The following is a 27,771-nucleotide window of genomic DNA, read 5'->3' on the forward strand; positions in this document are numbered from 1 at the left end:
CACAAAAGACCCCAAATAGCCAAAGCAGTCTTGAGGGAGAAAAACAGAGCTGGAGGAATCAGACTCCCTGACTTCAGACTATACTACAAAGCTACAGTAATCAAGACAATATGGTACTGGCATAAAAACAGAAACATAGATCAATGGAACAAGATAGAAAGCCCAGAGATAAACCCACGTACCTATGGTTAACTAATCTATGACAAAGGAGGAAAAGATATACAATGGAGAAAAGACAGTCTCTTCAATAAGTGGTGCTGGGAAAACTGGACAGCTACATGTAAAAGAATGAAATTAGAACACTCCCTAACACCATACACAAAAATAAACTCAAAATGGATTAGAGACTTAAATGTAAGACAGGACACTGTAAAACTCTTAGAGGAAAACATAGGAGGAACATAAATTTTTGACATAAATCACAGCAAGATCTTTTTTGATCCACCTCCTAGAGAAGTGGAAATAAAAACAAAAATAAACAAATGGGACCTAATGAAAGTTCAAAGCTTTTGCACAGCAAAGGAAACCATAAACAAGAGAAAAAGACAACCCTCAGAATGGGAGAAAATATTTGCAAATGAATCAACGGACAAAGGATTAATCTCCAAAATATATAAACAGCTCATGCAGCTCAATGTTAAAGAAACAAACAACCCAATCCAAAAATGGGAAGAAGACCTAAATAGACATTTCTCCTAAAAAGACATACAGATGCCAAGAAGCACATGAAAAGGTTCTCAATGTCACTAATTATTAGAGAAATGCAAATCAAAACTACAATGAGGTATTACCTCACACCCGTTAGAATGTGCATCATCAGGAAATCTACAAACAAATGCTGGAGAGGGTGTGGAGAAAAGGGAACCCTATTGCACTGTTGGTGGGAATGTAAATTGATACAGCCACTGTGGAGAACAGTATGGAGGTTCCTTAAAAAACTAAAAATAGAATTACCATATGAGCCAGCAATCCCACTACTGGGCATATACCCTGGTAAAACCATAATTCAAATAGACACATGTACCCCAATATTCATTGCAGCACTATTTACAATAGCCAGGTCATGGAAGCAACCTAAATGCCCATCAATAGACAAATGGATAAAGAAGATGTGGTACATATATACAATGGAATATTACTCAGCCATAAAAAGGAACGAAATTGAGTCATTTGTTGAGACGTGGTTGCATCCAGAGACTCTCATACAGAGTGAAGTAAGGCAGAAAGAGAAAAACAAATATTGTATATTATTAACGCATGTATGTGAAACCTAGAAAAATGGTACAGATGAACCGGTTTGCAGGGCAGAAGTTGAGACACAGATGTAGAGAACAAACGTATGGACACCAAGGGGGGATAACCGCGGTGGGGTGGGCATGGTGGTGTGCTGAATTGGGCGATTGAGATTGACATGTATACACTGATGTGTATAAAACTGATGACTATTAAGAACCTGCAGTATAAAACAAACAAACAAACAAAAAATAACTAATACTAACCTTTCTTTGGGTTATTTGTATGGAAATCTGTTAATATAAATGTTTCAGACATTACATGAAATTTCTAAAAATCTTACATGTTCTGGTATAACGTTATAAGTCATAATTCTAGTTATTACTTTAAAATGTATATCTCAGAAATAATTAAATTTCCTTGTCAACTGCATTATTATGAACTTTCATCAGATCTTTAACCGTGCTCATTTTTAAGTCTTTTGTCATTTACAGACAGTTCTGTGTGTACTCTGATGCTTTTGCAAAAATGTTCCTATAAAAGTGTTTCATCTTCAAGGAATTCATGGAAAAGACTCTGACAAGTACAGGTTTCTGGTAACGGACTCTACTGCTGAACTGAATGAATAAGCATTTTCAGAACTCTAATGGAAAACTGATGAATTCATAAAAGTGCTAACAAAAGATCAAGAAAAAAAAATTTAATTACATGGGACTGAGTGAACTGATGAGGATGATTATAATTTTTGTGACTTTCTGTTTGAATAAAAAAGAAAATAATGAAAAATGTACAGCCTCTGTGTTTATATGTTATACAAGAAAGGATTCTGTGAATAACTTATGCCTCAACTACATTCTGAACATAAACTTTACCCTACTATTCAAGTCATAATTAATTAGACAAAAGATGGACACCTTAGCAATGGAAGTAATCATTAAGTTGCCAAAGGCACATGAGATGACATTGGAAATATCCCCAATTGAGGTTTCTCTATATTAGGTAGATACCAACAGATCCATCAATCCAATCTTGTAAAGAGTTTGAAATTAGTCATGAATAACAGGTCACAGAGTAATGACATAGGAGCTGAGCTACCTGGTAAGTGATGTCCATAAACAGAGATCATAGGCAGTAGAAGGCACCAGGCATAAGAAAACTGAAGCCATTGGTAAGCAAAGGCCAAAGACTAAGAAAGGAGTGGAGAGTTCATTAGTTGAGAGAGAGAGTGTAAACAATGAGGTAGGTGTAATTGGTAGTAGGAAAAAAAAAAAAAGGAAGTGGAAGCAGAGATAGAAAGTTCTTATTACTGTGTAACAGAGTAGAGTTACAGATTCTTGGTGCTGAAGGAACAGCAAGAAAACTAAATTCAAAGAACTGCAGTATTTTATAAACAGTGGCCCATTAAATCTGACTAAATGGCTTTTGAGCCAACTCCTTGTTCTTCATTGCTGCTTTTCCTTTATGGGGATTAGCCAACACTCTCCATAAATTGAAGCAATCTCCATTCTTTCCAACTGAAAAATGTTTAGCTTGGCACAATGGAACCTTGGCAGTGAGATCCATGTTCTTTACCCCTGAACTTAGGCAATATATTCATAAGAGATCCAGATACCAGTTTGTGGCTTTTCCAAGACTCTTAATGCCTTGTTTTCAGTTAAATTTAAAAACAAAATAATCAAAACCTCAAAATATCTAATAATATCTAACCTCAAATTATCTCACCTACAAATTATGAGTTGATCCTTCAGGTTATGAACCTTGCCCTTCTTTAGTTCTCTCTAATCTGAAGTCAGATAACTATACTTTAGTGACTGGCGGAAACATATCAAAAGAACTAAGGTTTAAACCCAAACCCCTGCACCATCAAATTGACAGCTTTTTAGAAGTAGTTTTTTCAGAGGGTTAAAATGTGAACAAATGTCTTATATTTATAGCCCATTGTATTATGTAAACACCCATACACACATGCACACTACACACAATTTTACCTCATTTGCTGCTCACAACCATATAAGGAGGCAAATTGGATTGCCTTTATTATCCATTTGTCAAATGAAGCAGTGTGGGATGTTTAAATGCTTTGTCCAAGGTCCTAGAACAACTCAGCATAAGTGGAACTAAACATCAGGAGTCCTGGCTCATTGTCCATTCACCTCTATGTGGTGCCACACTCCTCAGTCACACCTGTCACAGACGTGTGAGCTTAGGAAAGATTTCAAAGGTTGTTGGTAGAAGTATAGCATATTTGAAGATGCCTGGACTTTTGGAAGAAAGGTACTATGGGTGGGAGGTGTTGGAGAGAAAGGGCTGTGTGGGGAGGGAGATAAAATGTGCTCTGATAAATTCCCATCACTCTACTCCCTAGATAATACCCATTGCACTGTGGGCTGTACTTTCTTGAACAGATTAACCATCTAAGTCTCATGGATGGTGGCCTTAAGCCCAAGGCAGTCAGTTTCAGGTCTGGGAACATTTTCCCAACTCTCAACCAATGTTTGCTTCCCAAAGGCAGGGAGAGAAGAGGATTTATTATTGAAAAGAGAATAAAGCTTTCTCATCACAGAGATGTGACTGTATAGATATAGAACACTGCCCAGGAATCACAAATAACTACTGTGAACTGATGATGAGAAAACTTAGGAATCAAAATAAAATGCTAATAAGCTATGATTCTAGAAAAAAAAATAACAGCATAGTTTTAAAAAGTAGACACCAAACATGAATTTTTCACTTTCAAAAGCAGAAATATAGATTTTCGGCAGATGAACTATTTTGTGATAATTTCACTGTCTTTCAAATACACGAATTAGTTTGGGGAGAATGATCAAGTTACGTGAGATTGCTCTATGAACATCTGAATTCTAAAGATACCAGACATTCTGAAATATTCCACCAAATCAATCTGTGGTGTGATGAACCTTCCTTGAACCATACTAGGCATCAAGCAGTCTGCCCAACATGGGTTACTTTTTCTCTAGATCTGCTGTAAAACTGTTAACTTAGACCTTCCTTTATCATGAACTTGAAGATTGCCTTCGCCTCTCTGGTATTGGATCCTAGGTGTTTTTTTTTTTTTTCTTGGTTACTCTCTTACTTTAGTCCAATAGCTCCCTCAGAAAGGATTCATGGAAGGTAATCGTTTTAGACCTTTCATATAAAAAATACCTTCTTTCTCTCTTATACTAATTATTGCTATCAGTTACTATAGGCTTGGCATGTTAAAGTGTTACATGACATCAAAATCTCCTTTAGACATGAGTCTTTATGGCTTGACTCTCTAATTTTCTTTCTTCTATCTCTTTGTCTTTAACCAATACTTTCTGGGACATCCCAAATTTATTTTTCACACTTTCTGTTGAATTTTTCATATTTGTTATCATATATTTATTCCCTACAGCTCTTGTTTTTCTTCTTATTAGTGCTCCTTAATAGCAGCATGACAACCTGTTCTTGATTCATGGATACATTTTCTTATTTCTCTGAGGATATTAATATTTTTTTCTAAGTTTCTTATAAATTAATTCATTATCTGCTTTTCCTTTAAATTGTGTATTTCGGCTTATTTACTTTGGTGTTTGACTTTAGTACTAGAGATTTTCCTCAGTGGTTGCTGGTCCTTGGCTGACTACTAATACTGAACAATAGGAATTGAAAAGTTGACTGGAAACCAGGAGTACCCCATGAAGTTTGTCAGCCATGGGTCTTTTGAGAAGTGACTGAAATTCCATGGTGGAAAACCATCACTGTATATATATCTTTAGGTCTTTTCTCCTGAGATTTTCTGATTTCCCAAGGCATAATAATAATAAACACTTACCTAGTGCTTATTATATGCCAGACAGTTCTAAGTACTTATAAAATTCTATTTTATTTAATCCCTACAGCTCTATAAGAATGGTACTATTTTTATTCCAGTGTTGTAATATGAGGACACTGAGATAAAAAGAAGTAAAGTTACTTGCCCAAGGTCACACAGGTAACTAGTGGTACACAAACAGGCAGCCTGGCTCTGGTGTCCACTATGTCATATTACCTCTAAGTTCCCATTGGGAAGGTATAAGCTTAGAGTTACTTGGGTGAAAAGGGCTGGGATATCAACATTCTGTGTGTAGATAGATATTCAATTAAACTCTGTTTTCTATAAAGTATCCCTGCCTTCAACACTACCTGATGCCTCCCCTTGTACTCACCTGGTTCAGAGACTTTATGTTTTAACCTTTTTAGAGAATAAATCTCTAGGCTTCTGCAGTATCACAGAAGGAAATCTGTCCTACTTTTTGGCAAGGAGGGAAAATCTGAGGTTTAAAGGCTTTTTAAACAGACTTTTGGCCAAGTCTTTTTTTATTACTCATATATTATTATCACTTCCAGTGGAAGCCGGTGCCATGGATTCATGAGATTTGAGGTGTTTTTGTATGTGAGTGGGTGTGCAGATCATGGTGCTTCACAGCTTTCATCACTGCCAACTTAGAATTATTTTTAGAGGGGCTAAAATATTTACCATGTGTTCTTTTGGTTTTCAGTCCCAGAAATGTCATTGTAATCATCTCTTTTCCCATTTTGGGGAATTTATGCTTTTAAAAAAATCCCTTTATTGTTTCAATGGGGTATTAGTAGAGAGCAGAGGCAAATTTTATTTTCAAGAGTTTGTGTCAACTGGGTATTTGTCATGTATTTTTCATTCACAAACATTTATTTTAGATGAACTACCCTCCCAAGCCAGGAATTGGAACTAATTTTGGCAAATTTAGTTACAAGATATCATACCTGGGATTTGGGAGAATTATTTGCTAAGTATTCAACTATACACTAGGCAATGGGATAAGCAATTTAATCACCTTCACTTGCTAATTTATTCATTTTAATAAATATTTATATGCCAGGTTTTATGGATTTTTATGCATAGATTCCAATAAGCAGTACTTTCAACCAGGGGAGATGTTACCCTCAGGAGGCATTTGGCAATGTCTGGAGACATTTTGGTTGTCACAACTGCTGGGGGTGGAAGGGGGTGCTATGGGTGACCATCCAGTGGGCTTAGTTAGAAATGCTTCAAAACATTATACAATGCACCGAACAGTCCCCCACAACAAAGAATTATCTAGCCCCAAATGTTGATAGCACCAAGGTTGAGATACTCTGAAATAAAGTCTTGTGAAAATAATAACTGATTAAAATGATAAAGACCTGGTTTCTTATACCAGTGCTAATTTAGCTACTCTGATTTTTGTGCCTTGGTTCTCTTTGATTTTATCAAAAAAGGGATCTTCCATTGCATTGCTATTAGCCTGCTACTTTCTCAGTGGGATATTTTGGCCCAAAGAGGGGAAAGTTTTCCTGTTTATTTTTCATTGTCTGCTTTTGTCAGAATGGAGTAGAAGACTGCTCTCCTATAACTAAAGTTCAGCTACAACAGTAGCAATGAAGATTCACAAGGACAACCCAAGATAATCTGTCCCAAGCCTTGAGAACACTGGGCAGAAAGTGTGGCAGAGAAGTTGGTCACACTTCTGCTCACAGACGTGGGAGGAAGCAACGTTTTCCCCCAAAGAAAGCTAGCTCTTTGTGGGAATGTGAACACCCACGTTACCTCTGTGAATTAAAGAACTGGTCTCACTGTGCGAAAAACGTAAAATAGATCCCACAACTGAAGGTTACTAAAGTTGTTATACTTTTTGAAGAACACCTCATAAGAAAAAGTTTATTTAGGCAAAAACATAAAGTCTCCTTGAGTCATAAAAGATTTATTATGTGAGGGATTTGTTATACCAGAGACCAAAGATTCTGTAAGAGAATTCATCTGCCATAAAATTGTACAACTACTTTCAAATATAATGAAAAATTCATAGTTCTTTTCTTCAGCAGAGTTGGTATCATTTTAAAGTAGAGTGAGAAGTCATACGTCCTATATTACCTTCAGTTTTAATGTGGAAAAAGAAAAGGTTTTGATTTTTCTGTGAAATCATATGAGAGTTTTATTTCTACGTGTCTCTTCACTGCTCTGTCCTGACCAACCTTCCCCTTATTTCACCTGTATCCTTAAGGACTTGTAAGTCTTTCCTATTATCACCTTTGGGTAGTGGGTCTTCATCACGTGTGTGTGTGTGTGTGTGTGTGTGTGTGTGTGTGTGTATTGGGAGGAGGGATGTATTACTTCCAGAATTCTAAAAGAACCAGGAACTAAGTATGGAAATTTCATAGCTTTGTCCATGTTGTCCTATTTCTCTTGGGTTTCAAAATACAGGCTTATTAATATTGACCAATTTGCACAATACTACTAGCAATTTTGAAACTAGTATGGTCAACTTTGTGACAAGATCTCAAGGTAAATACTTCTATAATTATGTAATTCACATTTGGGCCCATTTTCTAATATAACTATAAAAATGAACATGAAATTACCTTCTACTGACTTGTCTAAATCTTTATCTTTTCCTCCTGAATGCACTACTAATATTGTGAGTGCTTTTTCCAATTAGAATATAAGAGGTAATCAATTTTCTCCCTACAGAAGAGATATTTAAAGTTACACAATGGATACTTAGGCAAAGCCTATTATGTTCTCCAAATTAAACTAGACAGTTGCCAGACCCAGCAGAAAACAAGAAAGCAGGTTGCTGGGCATTTGTGTTTCAGTTCAAAAATACCTAAATACTTAATCCATTCAAAATTTTAGCTAATTCTTTGGAAACAAAATAAATTTCCTGGAACCTTTTATAATTTATGTAATATAGCATTTCTTAAGACCTTTTGGTGCTTAAGTGAACATGAACATTTTCCTCAAATATTTTATATATTTCAATAAGGCTCAGTTAAAACTTTCCACAAAATCAATGAAAATATGATTCCAAGGGTTCCTTTATATATCCAGGAGAGTTTGCAAGATAGCTTGTTTTACCATTTTTGTTTCACATAACCTTGAAAATCTTTATTATTTCCCATCCCCATAGAGATGCCAATCACCTTAAAACTCTGTGGGCCCCAAAAGTTGCCAATAGAACCAATGACACTGCATTTGGCTTGATTAATTTTGTACAATTCATGTCTGTTTCTTCTCCAAGGTTTGTAATGTTAAGCCCAGAATCCATGATGGATTCATTTAAAAAGAATACTGGAATAGGGGCTTCCCTGGTGGCGCAGTGGTTGAGAGTCCGCCTGCCGATGCAGGGGACACGGGTTCGTGCCCCGGTCCAGGAAGATCCCACATGCCGCGGAGCGGCTGGGCCCGTGAGCCATGGCCGCTGAGCCTGCGCGTCCGGAGCCTGTGCTCCGCAACGGGAGACGCCACAACAGTGAGAGGCCCGCGTACCGCAAAAAAAAAAAAAAAAAAATAGAATACTGGAATAAGTGCTTGGTAAACTCTAAGTCAAGCAACCAAAAAACTGAGTAAAAATTCTGAAAATGATCTGAATTTAATCTTTCTCTGGATTTAAGTAAAGAAAAAAAAGTTTCTGGGCGTGGGGTGGGGAGGTAAGCTGGCAGCCAAAGCTCTGAGGTCCTGCCCAGAGCCTTATAAGAAAGAACATGGAAGAAACACTGGACGTGCTTCCTTGATAGCAGTAATATAATGCTCAGGAGCAGAGCCTATGAACCAGACTGCCCAGTTTTAATTCCCATCCTTAGCACTTAACTAATTGTGTGACCTCAGGAAAGTTACTCAACCTCTCATAGCTCAGTTTACTCATCTAAAGATGAGGATAATAATAGTGTCTATTTTGGAAGTTCTTGTGAGTATTAAATGAGGTAAAATATGTAAAGGGCATAGAACCATGCCTGGCACACAGCACAAGTCCTGTGAGTGTTTGCTCTTATTATTTTATCAGCTCAAGGGGTCTAAGAGTAAAAGATTGAATGACTGAATGTCTGGCAAATGCAATATATACTGGATAGGCCTGGAAGTTTCAGCTCCCTGAGGGCTTTCTAACTATGCATGAGGGGTGGAAGAATGAAACAAGAGGACAAGACCAGGGAGAGGTGGAGCTGAGTCCACTTGCTGAATCCCAGCACTGAGGCCGCTTACTCCAAGGATAGCAATTACCTTCAATGAGCCAGCACTCCACCTTCCTCTACCTCAGAGCTACAGGAGTCCAAAATATTTTATCAACTTTCTCTAAACATGTGAGGCCACAGTAATTGGATTTATCATTTTTAAGTGGTGGGTTTTGGGGAGATTTCTTTATTATTTATTTTCCCTAGACAGCAAGGTAGGGAAAAACATCAGACCAAATTGGACCAAATTCCATATTTGTCCTCCATAGCTATGTGACTTTGGGGAAGTTATGTATCTTTTCTGAATATCTCCAATACCTATTTCACAGTTTTGTTGTGTAGAGGATTAAATGATTTACTCTGTATAAAATGACTTATATGGGGTCTTGCAGTGCCTAGTACACAGGAGGTACTCAATAAATATTAGACAATCTTTTCCTGCAGAACAAAGGTCAGCCAGGTTTGTTTGTTGCCCATGATAAAAGTTTGAAGTTCTGTAAGCTTGGGATTCCTTACCTTGACACAAGCTCACTGTGAGCAGCATCCACCTGGACCAGTCTACTTCACGCCCTTGGAAATTAGGCTTGAGGCGTACCAACACAAACTTGAAGCTCATGCTAATTTTCCTGCTGTAAATAACAAAGTCCTTTGTCTCTGAAAAAGGACTCTGAAAAAAATCCTCTAAAAGGACAATTTAATATGTCATGGTTGAAATCTATGGTAGGAAGATAATGGAGTAGGTTCATGCTTGCCTTCCATCAAATCCAGTTTGTTCTAGACACAAATAACATGCTTATGAGTATATATGTACAAATAGCTAACATTTCTTAAATGGCTAATACACACACACACACACACACACACACACACACACACCAGACACTATTCTAAGAGTTTTGCACATATTGATTCATTTAAGTCTGCCAACAGCCAAACAAACTACTTATGAATGAAGCACAGAACCTTTAAAATATGTGATCATGATCACACAGCTAGAAGACAGTGGAACCAGGGTTTGAATAATTTAATTAAAAAAAAATTTTATCCTACACATGTGGCTTTACAATAATGATGCTATTTTTCTTTTAATGAATTTCAACACTTGTCAAGCGTAATTTTTTATACTTAAAAATAATCTTAGAACTTCTTTTTGAGTTTATTTAACTTTCACCTTGATTCATGTTTTCCCCACCCTCCAGGGTTTTAAAGAAGCAGGTGACCTGGGCAGGCTCATCAACAGAGTCCTCATTACATTAATATTATATTATGGTATCCCAAATAATACAGTATAAAATGCTCAATAAATTGTGAATGAATGAATCAATCAAGGTTCCGGTTATCTATTATAAACTAATGAACCACTCTAAAACTGACTGGTTTAAAACAGCCCTTTATTATTGCCTTACGCAGTATTTTGGGTTGACTGGGCTAAGCTGGGCAGACCTTTCTGGATGTCCCTCATGCAGGTGCAATCAGATAATAGCTAAGCTGAAGTCATCTGAAGGCTCTACTAGGTTGGACAACCTGGTTGACAGTTAATACTGACTGATGTCTGAGAGCTCAGCTGCAGCTCTTAAATGACCCTTCCATTTAGCCTGGATTTATCAGAGCCTGGTGGCTGGTTTTGAGAGGGAATGTCCCCAGGGCAAATATCCCAGAAGAGAGGAAGCAGAAGCTGCCTTGCCCATTAAGAGTTAGCATTGTATCACTTACTCCAGGGCTGAATTATGACATTCATGAGCCCCAGGCACTTTTGCTTTCATGGGCATGTTCCTCCATTAGATAGATGGATAGACAGATAGATAGATAGATAGAAATTTAAATATATAACTATAGTTTATGACAGCATTGATAGGAAGGTAAATATATGTTCAAATATTTTCTTAAACCTAAATGTTCATTTTTTTAAATTCTGATTTTAAGAGAAATGAAAACATTTTCATGGCCCCTAAAAGTGTCATGGCCCTAGACATTGTGCTAGCTGTATCTGATGGATAAGTTAGCACTGACTTCTGTCCTTGTCTATTGATCAAAGCAATTACAAGGTCCACCAGATTCAATGGGGTAGAGAGATAAGCTCCAGTTTTTGATGGGGGAGGGACAACGTAACATTGCAGAAGAGCATGAGCATGGGAGATATTATTATAACCATCGTGAGAGAATAAAATCTGTCAAAATGATCATGCTTCTGAGAAACAAGAGCCCTTTTGCTGTCTTTCTTGGAATGCATACATCTTAACATTAAGATCTACTACTCCAATAGTCACAGAGAAGGCTTAAATAATATTTCCTAGTATTCAGGAAAATATAAAACAGCCACACTGTTTTCAAAATTCTGGCATACAAATATAGAGATATATTGTAGGCCCAGGAAATTGTTATTGAAGCAATCATAAGTTTACAGAAATTTTCAAGAAATTTAAATGAGTTCATGAAGGAATATCTACCTCTATGTGCAAGTCAAAAACACAGTACTAAGGAAATTGATGTTATGCTAGAGTGTTTCAATTTCAGTGCAAGGTAGAACCTAATGGAGCAAACATGTGTCCGTATCATAACATCAAATGGATACAAGAGTTATGAATGAGTATCCACCATTGGTTTAATGGACCTGGTTGTTTTCTACCTCAAAGACTGATATACTTTGTGGCAGAAGACAATTCTTACTATGTTCTGAGAAATTTAACTTTCTCTCTCTCTCTCTCTCTCTCTCTCTCTCTCCCCCCCCTCCCTCCCTCCTCCCCGCCCCCCACCAGTTTCACCTCCTGAAACATTTTCCAAGTAATAGGAATACCAGATGTAGATGACAAAGTGAAAAGTCAGTACATTAAAGATTCGCCAGGATATTCTTCCTCTTTCTTCCATAGAAATACAAAGTCATTTTTATGCCTGGTTAATATACTAGACTGCAATGTTGTAAGTCCACTTACTCAGAGCTATTTCAAAATACCAATTTTAGCAGCACAGGGCTATCCTGGAAGGCTAGAATGAATGGATTGGTCTGTGGAAGACTGATTTTACATGTATAAGACAAAAACTATTTGAGTCAAAACAAAGAGCCAATTGTCTGAGTCAATATCATACAAAATACTCAGTTCAAAAACAGAACATGTAATAAGAATGGACTAGATGACCAGACAATTTAAAAATATTATAAAACAGAAGCTGATGCTTAAAATAGTAGTAAGAAGTTAGACAGCAATTTTGACGTTACAAATGTAGGGGAAATTAGTCTTTTAGCTATCTAACATACATTTTTTTTGGAAATTTCATCCCCACTGTTGTTGGGGAAATTGACCTTTTCACCAACCCTTTTTGGCCCCAAGATGTGGTTCAAATTCAAGTTTCCATCTTATCACCTTATCTCTACTGCTGCTATTGAATTGGTTTGCTGTGGAACTCCAATCCAACTGATTTTACTTAAGGATTTTCTAGAATAATTCTAAAGAAATAATAATTGTAATGGATATTTGTTGAGTACTTTATTATGTTCCAAGTACTGTTCTAAGAATTTTGTAGATTTTAAATCATTTAAGTTCCTCAATAATCCTAACAGAAGTAACACTATTAGCCACATTTTACAAATGAGAAAACTGAGGCAGAGAGAACTCATATAACTTGCTGAGTAAGTATAGTATTCAAATAAAGATTAAAACCCTGGCAGTGTAACACCAGAGCCTGGTACCTGTATATTATCCCACCTTTGGGGCATAAACATTGGAAAGAACACAGATGGTTACAGGAAAGTTCCATGGAGAATATTAACAATGGTTACTTTTAATTTGCCTAGAGAGTTGCATTCATTATCAAAGATTCAAAAGTAATGCTCATTATGATAAAGTCCTTATAATTACAGATATATTCATAATTGTGAAGTTTAATTTTCAAATATTTAATAGATACAAATTGCACTCCTTTCTTGAAGCCATTACCATATACATATCATATGAACTTTTCATTAGAAACTTATCCATAAAAAAGCACCATTTCATTTTACTGGAATTATGATAGAAATTAGCTTCTCCCAGCTGATTAGAAAACATGTATCTCAATGTTAGGAAAGTAGCATAGGAATCTTTACTCTTTAATGGCAGATCTATCCCTGATTCCAGCCTTTACTAGATTCTAGGATTTGAGGAATGAGAATCCTCACTTGTATTCAAGGTTCTCCAGGATAGAAACAAAATCTAAGTTCTAAAGTGCTACTTTGAGTGTGGCCAGAGGACTATACTTGTTCTGTCAGTCTCCTGGGCTATCAGTCCTATCCCTTTCCTAGCTCCTACCTTCACCCTAAACGATAAATCAATAGGCCGATATAAAAATGTTTCAGCAGCTACAGAGAGCGCTATATTTGTTGGTACCAGACTTTGTGCTCCTTGTACACTCCCTGGACACAAATAATAAAGCTTTCACTTTGATGTGTGGGGTTAAGAGAGAATACTCTGTAAGTATATACAACACATCAGGGTCTATAAAATAAAGTTGCTTCTTTCCTTGAAATTGATCCTAAAACTCATAGTACAAAATAGTCTGTGGGTCCTGAATAGCCCAGATTTGTTGCTTCTTTTAATCCTTTTATTCCATAAGGCTTCTTTCTCTGTGTGTCTCATCTACCCCTTTCACTGAGGTCAAACTTTTCAGCCCTTGGGTAAGCTCCAAAGTACAGACTAAGTCAAACAACGGTAGGATTGATTTTCCACCCCCATGATTACTCTCTCCATGGAAGAAACCAGAGACTGCTATCCATTGTTATACTTGAAAGGAATTAAAAACATAAAATAATTTCAAGAGACTTTTTTGGTCTTGTTTGTTATCTAAATGTTCAATTTCATTGTGGTTGTAATATGCACAATTATTTACCCAAGCCACCCCCTACAAAGTACCACTATGATTCTAGAAATGTAGCATCAAAGCCTCAGCATCTTTTACCAGTATCTTAGCTTTCAATTTGTCAACAGAAATACCATTCCATGCTAGCATTTGTTTTTCCTGAGCTGTCTTTACATTCGTCTTCTAAACTTCATTGTAAAACTTCTACTTTCTGTTGACCCTCCTTTACAACTAGTCCCAACTTTCAATTTCATTTTTCTAATTAGTTGCATAGGATAATTCATTTAGGTATTGTTTATATTTTTAATCTTTTGTATATTATGATGTTTTGACTTTTCTGGTTGGGGAGAGACTGCCCTTCCTGGGACTAGCCAGTTCTTAGAGAGAGTAAAGGGCTCAGTCTGGAACATGCCTTTGATAAACCAACTAACCAATACAGAGTCCTGCCTCCTTTAACCGGCTGGTACACCCAGGAAGCAATATTCCTCTCTCTGCCTTAATCATCCCAGAGCCAGGTTCCAGGCAACTAAGACCTACCCTTTAGAGCTTAGAGCTTGCTGAAATTATTCATACTAGCCAGCCCTAAACTGTTTACTCTGGCCTGTCTCATCTTTCCTCTGGAAACCCAAATAAACATTGTGGCCTTAGTTCCCCCTCAATCCTGCCCCTTCTGCCTCTTGACCACCCTGCTGGCTTTCTTATGTGGCCATGACTCCAGTCTCTAGGACCTGTGAGTATCATAAACTTTGTTTTCTTCCTGAGCTTCTCCTTTATCTTCTCTTGTGGCCATAACTGACTGATCATCACATAAAAGAAACAGAACAACTTCTACTGGAACCAAGGATCTCTTAATTGACAAAAATTTTACCTAAAAATAAAGACTTTGCCTTAAGTGAACTTGACGCTGCAGAGGGATTATTGTAGTTACAACATATGATGATAAGTACTTCAATATAACATGGTATTCAGAGCATGGAAATATGAAAGAATGCTTGTGTTGGTGGAAAGATGACTAGTTCCAAATGTTAAGAGACTGGAGAAGGGGTACAGGTAGGATTATGGAGTAAGAGACAATAAACATATACAGAGTAAAGGGGTCATTCAAAGCTTTTTTTTTCCATGCTAAGAAAATAGACTTTGTATAATGATCCTCAATCTCCTCTCCCTGCTCTGATACACATGGGAGATATTTACCTGAAAGAAAAAAAAAAAACCTGGAAATATCTAATACAGTTACCACCATGCTAGCTAAATGTAACCTCTTTCCCTAGCTCTCAAAAAAATTAGAATGAATATTGCTTAAGCAAAACAATATTAAAGAATTATTCTAGCATCTTCTTTATTATATAAAGCATGTAAATCATTCAAAAAATTTCAGCTTTGTTAGTTGTAACAAAAAATATGAGACACATTTCTCAACTGAGCATGTGTCTTGACAGAAAGTTTGAGAACCACTGGAAAGGAACATGGTTTGGGTGTAGGGAGAACACTGAAGGTAGAATACCAGCTAGAACATGAGTGAAATTGTCCAACTGTGATTTTACAAGTGACAATAGGAGCAGAAGCAGGGAAAGACTAAATATATCTGGGGACCAAATTGTTGTTCAGGTTGAAGGAGAAGAATAAAATCTTAGTGGTTAAAACATTTAGGCTACTCTTTGGATGATGAAATCATCATTATAAGAAAAATAGAGTAAATATGAGGAGCATATTTAGTGGTGAAAGGAAATGATGGACAAAGAAAGATAAATCAATCACGTGGGAATGCGTTTTGCTGCAAATTGCACACGTCCCACTAATAGTAACTTAAGTAAATAGGGTTTTTTTGTTTGTTTTTTGCTTTCATAAATGAAGTTCAGATATCAGTAGGTGTTGGAGTTTATCCTGCTACTCAGGGACATCTTCAGAAATGCAGGCTTTTTCATTAGGGTTGAAAACAGTCGCTAGCATACTATGTACTGAAACATGAATTAGGAGCATTAAATAAATACAAGTGTCCAAATCCACATACAATCTCCAAAAGTTTGGTAATAAAGGGAAAGGAGGAGAAATTCAGAATTAACATAAAAGAGATGAAAATTAGTAAAAACAGACAAACAAAAAACACAAAAAGACCCTCCTGCTAGTATTGGGGAGTTTCTAGAACAACTGTAGATTGAGGGGAAAGGAGAGTGAAGAAAATAGCGGACAATAGAAAAGAGAATAATTTATGTCTCAGAAGAATGGTGAGAATTTGTGTCGAGAGAAGAGGTAGGTTCTGGGTTTCTGAGAAAACTGTTGTTTTTTTTTTCTTTTTTGTAATTTCTGTGTTCCTTAAATTCTCTCCAATGATCATGTATCACAAATATGACAGAAGGAAAATAATTATTGTGTTCAGCTCACGTCGAACTTGTAATCAAGTAGAGATGACACATGTACGGAGCCCAGTGCACTGCTTGGCGTGCATTCACATCGTTCGTTTCCCCCTTTTCACTGAGATAAAAGGGAATAATATAGGGATGGAAGCTGATTCAGATACATTTAGAAATAGAAGGAAACTTAAAGGAATTCACTAGCTACAGTCTTTCTCTCTCTTAGAATACTGCTAGACTTAAAAAATAACAAGTAATACACTCTTTGATCTCCTTGAAGAAGGGAATCCTCTGTACCTGCAGAGTAGCTATTAAAGGAAGGATGATGATTCGGGTCTTGTGAAAGTACAACTCAGTGCACAAACTGAGGTGTTAAAAGCCCTGGATTCATGGATGAAACCCTGACATTTTCATTAGAGCTGTCCAGCCCCCAGGTTTAAAAGCCCAGATCCTAAGATTTGAGAAAAAATACCAAAGGCAGAGATTATGTTTTTTGGGTTTTTTTTTTTAGCCTGAAACTAAAAATAATCAAAATAACACTAACACGGTTCCTGTTTATTGATATCAGTTTCCCTAGGAGTCAGAGAAATACCACCTTTGGATGTCTCAGAGGGAATAAATAACTTCCAAATTTTCTAACTCTAGGCTTATTAAATTCTAAAAGCAAACGACACAAAAGATTGTAGGCTATAAAGAATGTTACCACACATGTAGTTCAAAATCCAGCCCAACCTCTTCAAAATGCCTCAGTAACCTTCCATTGTATTTTACACTTTGGACTCCAATTACCTCTTCACAGCTGCATACGATGTGTCCATTTACTAGAGAGTTATGGTATTTTACATTACCCACATAATGCTCTCCTTTCAGTGTGCTACAGGATTGCTAGCTGAAAATAGCTTTCTTTATAGAAAAAAAGAGAGAAATTTTCTTTCATTTTTCCACCTTGCAGTTATCTATTAAATAGACTGAGGAAGAAGATCCCAGCTTCGTCTTAGCCATTTGCTATATCAGAACTGTAGAGTAACAGCCTTCTGTTGCTGGAGTGAGAACAATCATTATAACAAAAATCCAAATATGATCCCATTGCTCCTCCAGAAAAGATATCCTTCACTTCCCGGACTGAACTATCCCATGCTACTCACTTACCTTATGTCTTTCTATATTTAACAATAAAAGGACCTCCATCTTCTTAAGTAGAACTAAATTGAGCATCTTCCTAAGACGTTTGAGACTTTCAACATAACCCATATATGTGTGACAAAATGAGCATGGAGACCTCATCGGTAGCATCTGTCTCAGCACTATTCAAAACCAATTAGGACATCCAGCAGCAGCAATGTGTTCTACTTGAAAAGATTTCTTGAAAGACATAGAACTTAAGAACCACCTCTAATAGAGACCTCCATGCAACTTCTCTAACTGTAAATATAACTAACAAATATTGGCCTAGATATATATATATATAGAAAATAAGTGAGCACGCCAACATACTTCTCTCTTCATGTCTCTCTTCATGTAGCTACCTTGAGAAGAGTAGAAGTAGCTACCTCTTTAAATAACACAATTAAGCTCTTTCACAGGCACAAGGTGGATCTCATGAGAACTAAGTGCTAACAGAATCAAAATAATTGTAGAAAAAAGTGTGAACATGGTTCTCAGGACACACCTGTCATTTATGGCAGCCCTAAATCTTTTGAATATCCTTGCCTCACTCTGGTGGCTTTCCAATATCATGTATCTAGCCTTCCCTTGGTAGAAGCACTAAATGCTCATTCCCAGGCTTCCTTGGCATGAGGTATAGACATTCGACCAGGTTTTATTAAGCAGACTCATCTGCAGGAAACGTAAAATGTAAAAGTGAACAATTTGTGACTGAGGAGTTCTGGCAAGCACAGCCTCGTGAAACCGTTGGGTTTGCTGCACCAGCTATAGGAAAGGGTTAGCTTCCAGTTCCTGGCTTTATAGACTCAACTAACTAGTGGAAAAAACAGTGGAATTTTTTTTTTCTTTTCTTTATTGGAGTAAAATTGCTTTACAATGTTGTGTTACTTTCTCTACTGTACAATGAAGTGAATCAGCTATATGTATACCTATATCCCCTCCCTCTTGGACCTCCTCTGCCCCATCCCACCCATCTAGGTCATCACAGAGCACTGAGGTGAGCTCCCTGTGCTATACAGCAGGTTCCCACTAGCTATCTATTTTACACATGGTAGTGTATTTTTGTCAAACCTAATCTCCCAATTCGTCCCTCCCTCTCCTTCCCACTGTGTCCACATGTCGGTTCTCTATGTCTATGTCTCTATTCCTGTCCTACAAATAGGATTATCTGTACCATTTTTCTAGATTCCACATATATGCATTAATATACAACATTTGTTTTTCCCTTTCTGGCTTACTTCACTCTGTGGAACAGACCCTAGGTCCATCCACATCTCTACAAATGACCCAATTTCATTCCTTTTTATGGCTGAGTAATATTCCATTGTATATATGTACCACATCTTCTTTATCCATTCATCTGTCATTGGACATTTAGGTTGTTTCCATGTCCTGGCTATTATACATAGTGCTGCAATGAACACTGGGGTACATGTGTCCTTTTGAATTATAGTTTTCTCAGGGTATATGCCTAGTAGTGGGATTGCTGGGTCATATGGTAGTTCTATTTTTAGTTTTTTAAGGAACCTCCATACTGTTCTCCATAGTGGCTGTAACAATTTACATTCCCGCCAACAGTGCAAAAGGGTTCCCTTTTCTCCACACCCTCTCTGGCATTTATTGTTTGTATATTTTTTGATGATGGCCATTCTGACTTGTGTGAGATGATACCTCATTGTAGTCTTCATTTGCATTTCTCTAATAATTAGTGATGTTGAGCATCTTTTCATGTTCCTCTTGGCCATCTATGTGTTCTTTGGTGAAATGTCTATTTAGGTGTTCCACCCATTTTTTAATTGGGTTGTTTGTTTTTTGATATTGAGCTCCATGACCTGTTTTTATATTTTGGAGATTAATCCTTTGTCTGATGATTCATTTGCAAATATTTTCTCTCATTCTGAGGGTTGTCTTTTCGTCTTGTTTATGGTTTCCTTTGCTGTGAAAAAGCTTTTAAGTTTCATTAGGTCCCATTTGTTTATTTTTGTTTTTATTTTCATTACTATAGGAGGTGGGTCAAAAAAGATCTTGCTGTGGTTTATGTCAAAGAGCGGTTTTCCTATGTTTTCCTCTAAGAGTTTTATAGTGTTCGGTCTTACATTAAGGTCTTTAATCCATTTTGAGTTTATTTTTGTGTATGGTGTTAGGGAGTATTCTAATTTCATTCTTTTACATGTAGCTGTCCAGTTTTCCCAGCACCACTTATTGAAGAGGCTGTCGTTTCTCCATTGTATGTTCTTGCCTCCTCTGTCATAAATTAGGTGACCATATGTGTGGGGGTTTATCTCTGGGCTTTCTATACTGTACCATCTATCTATATTTCTGTATTTGTGCCAGTACCATACTGTCTTGATTACTGTAGCTTTGTAGTATAGTTTGAAGTCAGGGAGCCTGATTCCTCCAGTTCCATTCTTCTTTCTCAAGATTGCTTTGGCTATTCAGGGTCTTTTGTGTTCCCATACAAATTGTAAAATTTTTTGTTCTAATTCTGTGAAGAATGCCACTGGTAGTTTGATAAGGATTACACTGAACCTGTAGGTGGCTTTTGGTAGTATAGTCATTTTCACAATATTGATTCTTCTAATCCAAGAACATGGTATATTTCTCCATCTGTTTATGTCATCTTTGATTTCTTTCCTCAGTGTTTTGTAGTTTTCTGAGCACAAGTCTTTTGCCTCTTTAGGTAGCTTTATTCTTAGGTATTTTTCTTTTTGTTGCAATGGTAAATAGGATTGTTTCCTTAATTTCTCTTTCTGATTTTTTGTTGGTGGTGTATAGGAATGCCAGAGATTTGTATTCCTTTTATTTCTTTTTCTTCTCTAATTGCCATGGCTAGGGCTTCCAAAAATATGTCGAATAAGTGTGGCTAGAGTGGACATCCTTGTCTTGTTCCTGATCTTAGTGGGAATGCTTTCAGTTTTTCACCATTGAGTATGATGTTTGCTGTGGGTTTGTCATATACGGCCTTTATTATATTGAGGTAGGTTCCCTCTACGCCCATTTTCTGGAGAAATTTTTATCATAAATGGGTTTTGAATTTTGTCAAAAGCTTTTTCTGCATCTATTGAGATGATCATATGGTTTTTATTCCTTAAATTGTTAATATGGTGTATCACATTGATTGATTTGCATATATTGAAGAATCCTTGCATTCCTGGGATAAACTCCACTTGATCATGGTGTATGATCCTTTTAATGTGTTGTTGCATCCTGTTTGCTAACATTTTGTTCAGGAGTTTTGCATCTATGTTCATTAGTGATATTGGTCTGTACTTTTCTTTTTGTGTGTGTGATATCTTTGTCTGGTTTTGGTATCAGGGTGATGGTGGCCTCGTAGAATGAGTTTGGGAGTGTTCCTCCTCCGCTATATTTTGGAAGAGTTTGAGAAGGATAGGTGTTAGCTCTTCCCTAAATGTTTGATAGAATTCGCCTGTGAACCCATCTGGTCCTAGACTTTTGTTTGTTGGAAGATTTTTAATTACAGTTTCAATTTCATTACTTGTGAGAGGTCTGTTTATATTTTCTAATTACTGAAAGAGTTTTGTGGTGGGATAGGCATTTCTTCTGCTTTAAGCTATATAGCCTTTAAGGCATTTCTCATGCTTTAAGCTGTATAGCCTTTAAGCTTGGTACCTGGCTCTCATGGGCATTCTGTAAAATGTCAAAATTTTTCTAATAAATCCACTTAATACTTTATCTAGAATAAATTATATTGTCTGAAACAAAACCCTGACTGATAAATTGTTTGGTTTAGAAAAGGTTAATGTGTATCTAGGTTTCCTGGATGAAAAGCCGAGACTAAACTTTAGACGTATGTGGTTAATGCAAGTAGCTCTACCTACAGAGGTCATTTATTATTTCAGAACCTATGGGTTTGAAAAGCAGTTTTGCTGTTGTCAGTCATATTTTGATGTCCATTTGATTTCCCAACTGTGAGGAGGCATTTCCTCATCATAAAATAGTATATTAACATAAATATGTTTAAAAATTATGATGTGATTTTGCATAGGTCAACCCAGTTTTCCCAGAGGTGTATTACCTGTAGGTAAATTGACTATTATTTTATGTTCAAAGATTTTCAAAGATTACTATTTCATTTCTCTAATGATTTTACCATCCCTCTAAAATTCCTGTATCCTGAGTCTATATGAGTAGTTCCTGAGGACTTAATTTCTAACACCACACTACCACCCAAGGAGATTGTGTCACAAGTGATAATCCTCTCAGGAGCCCTAAATGCTTAAAAGTAAAAAAAAATATCAGGGGAAACACAAGACATGCCCAAATTACCTACTGTACTGTTATACTGCTTCTTCTAATACACTATGATTTGCTATTTATTATGTTTAATGTCTGCTATGTAAGTGCTATGAGGACAAGAGTCTTCACTTTGTTTAGTGATATAACCCAAGCCCCTAGAACAGTGTTGGTACAGCTTTGAATTAATACTTATTCAATGAAACAGTTTGGCTAATTTTAGCCTCCAAATAAGTGGAGAGCTACTCTCTCCATGACTTACTTCCAGGTCATAATACTCCATTTGATAAGTCTTATTCATCACTGATCCTTCATATATATTCCATGGACAATGCTGAGTTTTCTCCTTTTCTTACCAAATAAACTTTGACTTCCTAAAGTGTTAAAATGGTAGTTGATATGAACCATCATTTTTAGTACTTTCTTTTTTTTTCTTGTATTCCAAAAAAATTAGAATTCAATTTAACATGGGAAAAACACAATAAAAAGGAAATAACTATACATAATCTATAAGAATTTTTGGATATTTTATCCTTTTAATGGAAGTATAAATTGGGATTTTTTTTCTGCCTGGTATAGTTATTTTTTCTGTCTAGTTTGGTGTACTATAAATATTGCTTGGTTTATTTTGCAGCCTGTCAAGGCAAACTGTGGCAGAGACAAGAGAACTAGAACTGATTGTAAGCACAGAATTCTTCTGACTTCTGGCAAAATGTTACTTTAAAAAATCTGAACACCATAAACTTAAAAAAAAAAAAGCTAGTGTCCCATATCATGCACTTTTATATGCATTAGCTTATTAAGTTCTTACAACAGCCCACTGGAATGGGTATGATAAATCGAACTTTTAGAGATACACATGGTACTCTACCCTTTACTTTTACGTTGCTTTTTAACATATTGCTCTACAACATACGATTCTAATATCAATATGGTATTTTATTTACTCCAAATTTGAAGCAATTTTATCATATAAGACAGGCTGGATTTGTGATCATAAAGCAAGTCCATAGGGCAGTTCATAATATGGCAGCTGGCTTCATCTGGGCAAGCAAACTAAAGCAAACTAAAAAGGCCAGAGAGAGAGAGAATCCTAGCAAGACAAGTCTCAGAGTTTTGTAACCTAATCTTGTAAGGGATGTTCTATCACTTTTACAATATTCTATAGTACATTAGAAGCAACTCATGAGGCCCAGCCTCAAGAGGAGAAGATTACACAGTGTGAATACCAAGAGGTGGTAGTTACTGGGAGCTATTTTAGGAGAGACTTGGACACACTGGGTCCTGAAGAGACTTGTGAAGTAGTACTCCAGATGTGGGTTTCTATCTTCACAGTCCTGCCTCAACGTTCTTCCTCTCAAGGGGAAATTTAAGAAGTGATCACAAACCTGATGCTTCCCATCACAGGTCCTATTTTGTCTTCATGACATGACACCAATACGACCTTATTGTTCATATTTACTCTGGTTCTGGTTGCTACATGTCTTCCTGATTTACGGTTATTGTCAGTAGATGGACTTATTTTGTACTCCACTCTCTAGCTGCCTCAGGCCATTTCTTCTCATCTTCCATAGTCCCATAATTACAAAAGCAAGTCACAACAAAGTACATGCTCTACCATTCACTGAGTGTTTTTTTGTATGCCATGTGCTTAGGAGATATTATCCAACTTAATACCTACAACCACTGATGGAGTAGAGATCATTCTCACTTTATAGATAAGAAAACCGGGACTCATAAAAGTTAGGTATACATCAATATCACATAACTAGTGAGTGAAAAACTTGGATTCAGCCACAGATCTGTCGAAATGCAGAACTCAGGCCCATAACCTCTGCTTTCTTCCCAGTAAATCTCACCCTTCATATAATTTTCTTATGCTGTTGTTACATCTTATATACTAGCAAATAGGATTCACTTCTGTTGCATTAAAAACAATTTCATTTTAATAATAGTGACTTCTGCAAAGTTAATAATTATTAACTTTAATGGTAATAACAACTGCACCGAGTTTAGAGTAATGCTCTATTTCTGACCCTTTGTGTTATATTAGGTGTTACAAAAATCATCACTTATAAACAAGGGGGAAAATGACACAGAAGGGTAAATAATTTGTCCATTTTCACACAGTTATGGAGTAAACAGCTGTGCCTCACTTTAATTCATTTCCTCTTTTCACTGATACATGCTGTCTCTTGATCATGTTTTCATCTTGCCTATGAAATGTCAGTGTGATTAAATGACATATGATAACTCTGGCAACTTCAGCTTGCCACCTTCCAATCCATCTTTCATTCATTACCTCTTTAATTTGCTAAGCAATCACATATTTGCACCTACAATGTGGCAACATAATTCATGCCAAATTCTCTCCTTAGGGCTGATGTGACCTCAGTGCCTAACACAGCCTCCATCTGTTCCATTTCACCCAACTCTTCTCTAGTCCGAAACTTCCTTCCTCAGCTATTACTGGCTGACCTCAGTCCCCTGGAACAACCCACTCAGCACAAGTGATGCCTTTCAGTTGCCCACAAAGTCGGGGTTTGAAATACATTTCCATTACTGTCCTTCCCCTACACTCTACCACAGCATCACCAACTCCCTGCTCGTCTGCACCCTCTTCTTATCTCTAAACTGTGAATGTCCTGGGGAGAGGGCAAAACCTCTCCATTCTAGCTAGCTCTCTGGGGGCCCAGTTCCCAGTCATTAAAAACCTCAGCTTCATCTACTGAATCTGTTACGTATAAGACACTGTGGGAGTCTTAAGAGAACACCTCACACTGAATCATTTGCTCCCCAGGCAGCCAAAGAACCAGGACAAAGCTACATATTGTCACGGCATTTATTGAGCCCGATTCTGTCCTTGGTTTGCAGGAGAGTATCATTTATGGTCAAGAATACCCCAAAGTTGCCATTTATCTTACCCTTTCTCTAAGAACTCTCATTGCTTCTGCTTGAGTTTTGTGGAACTGGTAAACTCTAAAAATTATTCTCTATCTCCTCTTTTCATCCCTGTGTCCACTATCTATCTATTATTCACTAATTGAAACTATACCCAGCACAATCAGCGCATCGAAGGTACACAGTTGATACCAAATGCTTTATCCTTCAGCTATCTATGCAAGCCTGAAATTCTAATTTATTGACTTCTTATTTCTCTGGTCTCCAAACATATAGCTTCATATTGTAATAACATTGACTGTACCTGTTCAGGTTAAAGCTTGTGTGGGTGCAGTTTTGTTTTTTATTTTTAAAGAACAGCTATTTTTAAAAAAGCTGCATCCCAGCATTGCTACTCCCTAGGACCATAAGCAGAGGATATAAACTCTCTTTATGTTATATGGTTCAATTTACCACTGTAAAAGAGACTATAATGTAGTAATTATCATTTTCATCTGGCAAATCAAACTACAAAGTCTTTCTCGGGGGGCAGCATTGTATAATTTGGGAGTAGGAGATGTTTGGCTCTCTTACAAGGGATAAGTTGTTCACATCACTAGCTACTTTAAATTTTACCAAGTTTACCAACTGGATTTGCTTCATTTTCTCTTGATTGTCTTCTCATTGAGACTGTGACACTAATGTGGATCAATGCAGTCTCCTAGGCAGAAGGGCACATAAGCTAAAATTGCCTGGGCTTCCATTTCTGGAATGAAATCTCCTGCTCCCTGCTGGGGACCATGGGCAAGTTTAATATCTTCTCTGAGCCTCAGTTTGCTCACCAAAAAAAGGGGATAAGAGTACTTTCTCCACATTGTTGTTGTGATGATTAAATGAACTAAATTAAATAAAGTGCCTAGTACAATCCCTACCACAAGCAAGTGCCCCAAATATATGACAGCTCTTACTAAGGAAAAAGAGAGGACCAGTGAAAATCTTATATTCCCTTAAAATCTCTAGCTGGGGTAGATTATGTCCTCTGAGGAAATACTGACAGCATCCCAGCCTGTTCTGGCCTGTGTATCCCTTATAAGAAAAGGCAAAGCGAGGCCTGTGTCCCTGCAGGCTTGCATTTTGAAGCAAGGAGCTGATCACTGGGAGCTGCCAGTAGGTACCCACTCCGAGGTTTCATCAGGGAAAGGAACAACCTCCCCAGTAGGTTCTAATCTTATCAAATCATTCTAACAGATAGTTTGTTATCACTGCCTTTCTTCCAGCAGAACAGCAGGAAAATGCACCATTTTAAACAACACTAGGAGTAGGCTTGCCAAACCTCTTGACCAAGCCCAGACACATATGATTCTATATCTTGTAAAGTGTGCTGGGTGGGCTTCATGAACTCATTTTCACTGGAGGCCTATAGATTCCCTTGGCATCCAGAGGCAATCATTACCCACTGAGATCCCATCTGAAAACAGCTCAAGAAACAGGAGCTATAGGTCACCAGGGACTTTTTGAACTGAAATGAGAGACAGCAGGATAGAATGAAAAGCTCTGGGCCATGGCCCAGCTTAACCACTAATCACCTGCATGACCTTGACCAGTCACAAGGCCTCTGACCTTCCAATCACTTTAGCTGTAACATGAGAGGACTGGACTAGATCAGCATTTTTCACAGTGTGTTTCATGGAATATCAGTCCAAAGAGATGGGCCATAAAAAGAAGGTTCTGTGATTAAGTTAGTTTGGGAAATGCTGCATATCAAGTAAGTTTGGAAAAAGCTGTTTGGGAAATCTACTGTGTTTATTAGGGTACAGTCTTTTAAGCTGTTTAAGCTTGTTTAAGCCAGCATTTTTCTAACCTGTTTGACCACTGCTTCCTTTTGTTTTTTTCTCCTATGTACTGTTGTCAAGGTTCTTCATACCTGGTACCCATAGACCATTCTGTGATAGACACAGTCATCTCTAGAGTACAATCCAATCATGACTCCAAGTCAGTCTCTGCTTTATGAGATTTCTGATTTAAACTAATCTCCAGGCAAAAGGACAGGCCACTGAGGCAGGCACAGTCGGTGCTCTGGCATTCATTCTACCTGCTTGAAAGCTGTTTATCGGGAACAGTTCAGTCTTGCTGGTTGAAGGACTTTTTTCAATGATAGGAGCAGACCCACATGCACAGAGCAAGCCAGAAGTGGCAGAGTTAATGCCCCTGGAATCAGCTCAGGACAAATTACAGAAAGAGATTTAGTGGATAAATGCTCCAGCTTCATTATCCTCAGGTGATATAAATGTGCTCTGCACTGACTCCCAGAATTCCCCAGTAGGATTAAACTTGAGGTGTCCTCAGCAGTAACTTTGTGAGTGAAGAAAGATGTCATCTTATGTTGTTTCACTTAGCCCCCGCTGGGATCCTGGGATCACCTCCCAAGTGAACTACTGTATTAGAATCCTTGTCACAGTGTCTGCTACTGGGAAAACTCAAGGTAAGACAACCACCCTCCATGCCCAGTAATGACCCCAGATTGTAGCACTCCACTGACAAAAGTATGCAAAATAAGCCTTGAGTAGACTGAAATTGTAAACTAAGTTCAAAAGTCACGTTCTATAAGCAACCAATACCATCGACATTACACCAAATAGATGTTAGTAAAGAGAAAAGATCCCAGGCAGATTTTTAAACATCCTGTTAGGTTGATGGGCCCCAAAAGAGAAAGCAACAGGTTCCATGGGACTGCAGTGCACTTATCTGACATTGCTGCTTCTCATAAGTGTATACAGATATTGGAAGGAGGGTTGTTGTAATGAATTACAAGGGAAGCTATAGTTATATAGGACATTCTAATCAGAGCTGAAATTAAAGACTAGGAGGCAGTAAAATAAAAATGAGAAAGGCAACTGTCCCATTTATTTTCCAAATATAGTTAACCTCACTGAAGAAAATATTTAAAATTAATCATATCCCATTGATGTTCAAAATAATATCAAGAAGAATTGTTCTTATATACAAGTAATTATCGTAAGTAATTATGCATTAGTAATTCTTTATAAGAGAGGAAGATAGAAAGGGCATA

The sequence above is a fragment of the Orcinus orca genome, chromosome 13 (genome assembly GCF_937001465.1).
Source record: "Orcinus orca chromosome 13, mOrcOrc1.1, whole genome shotgun sequence".
NCBI classification, from domain to species: Eukaryota; Metazoa; Chordata; class Mammalia; order Artiodactyla; family Delphinidae; genus Orcinus; species Orcinus orca.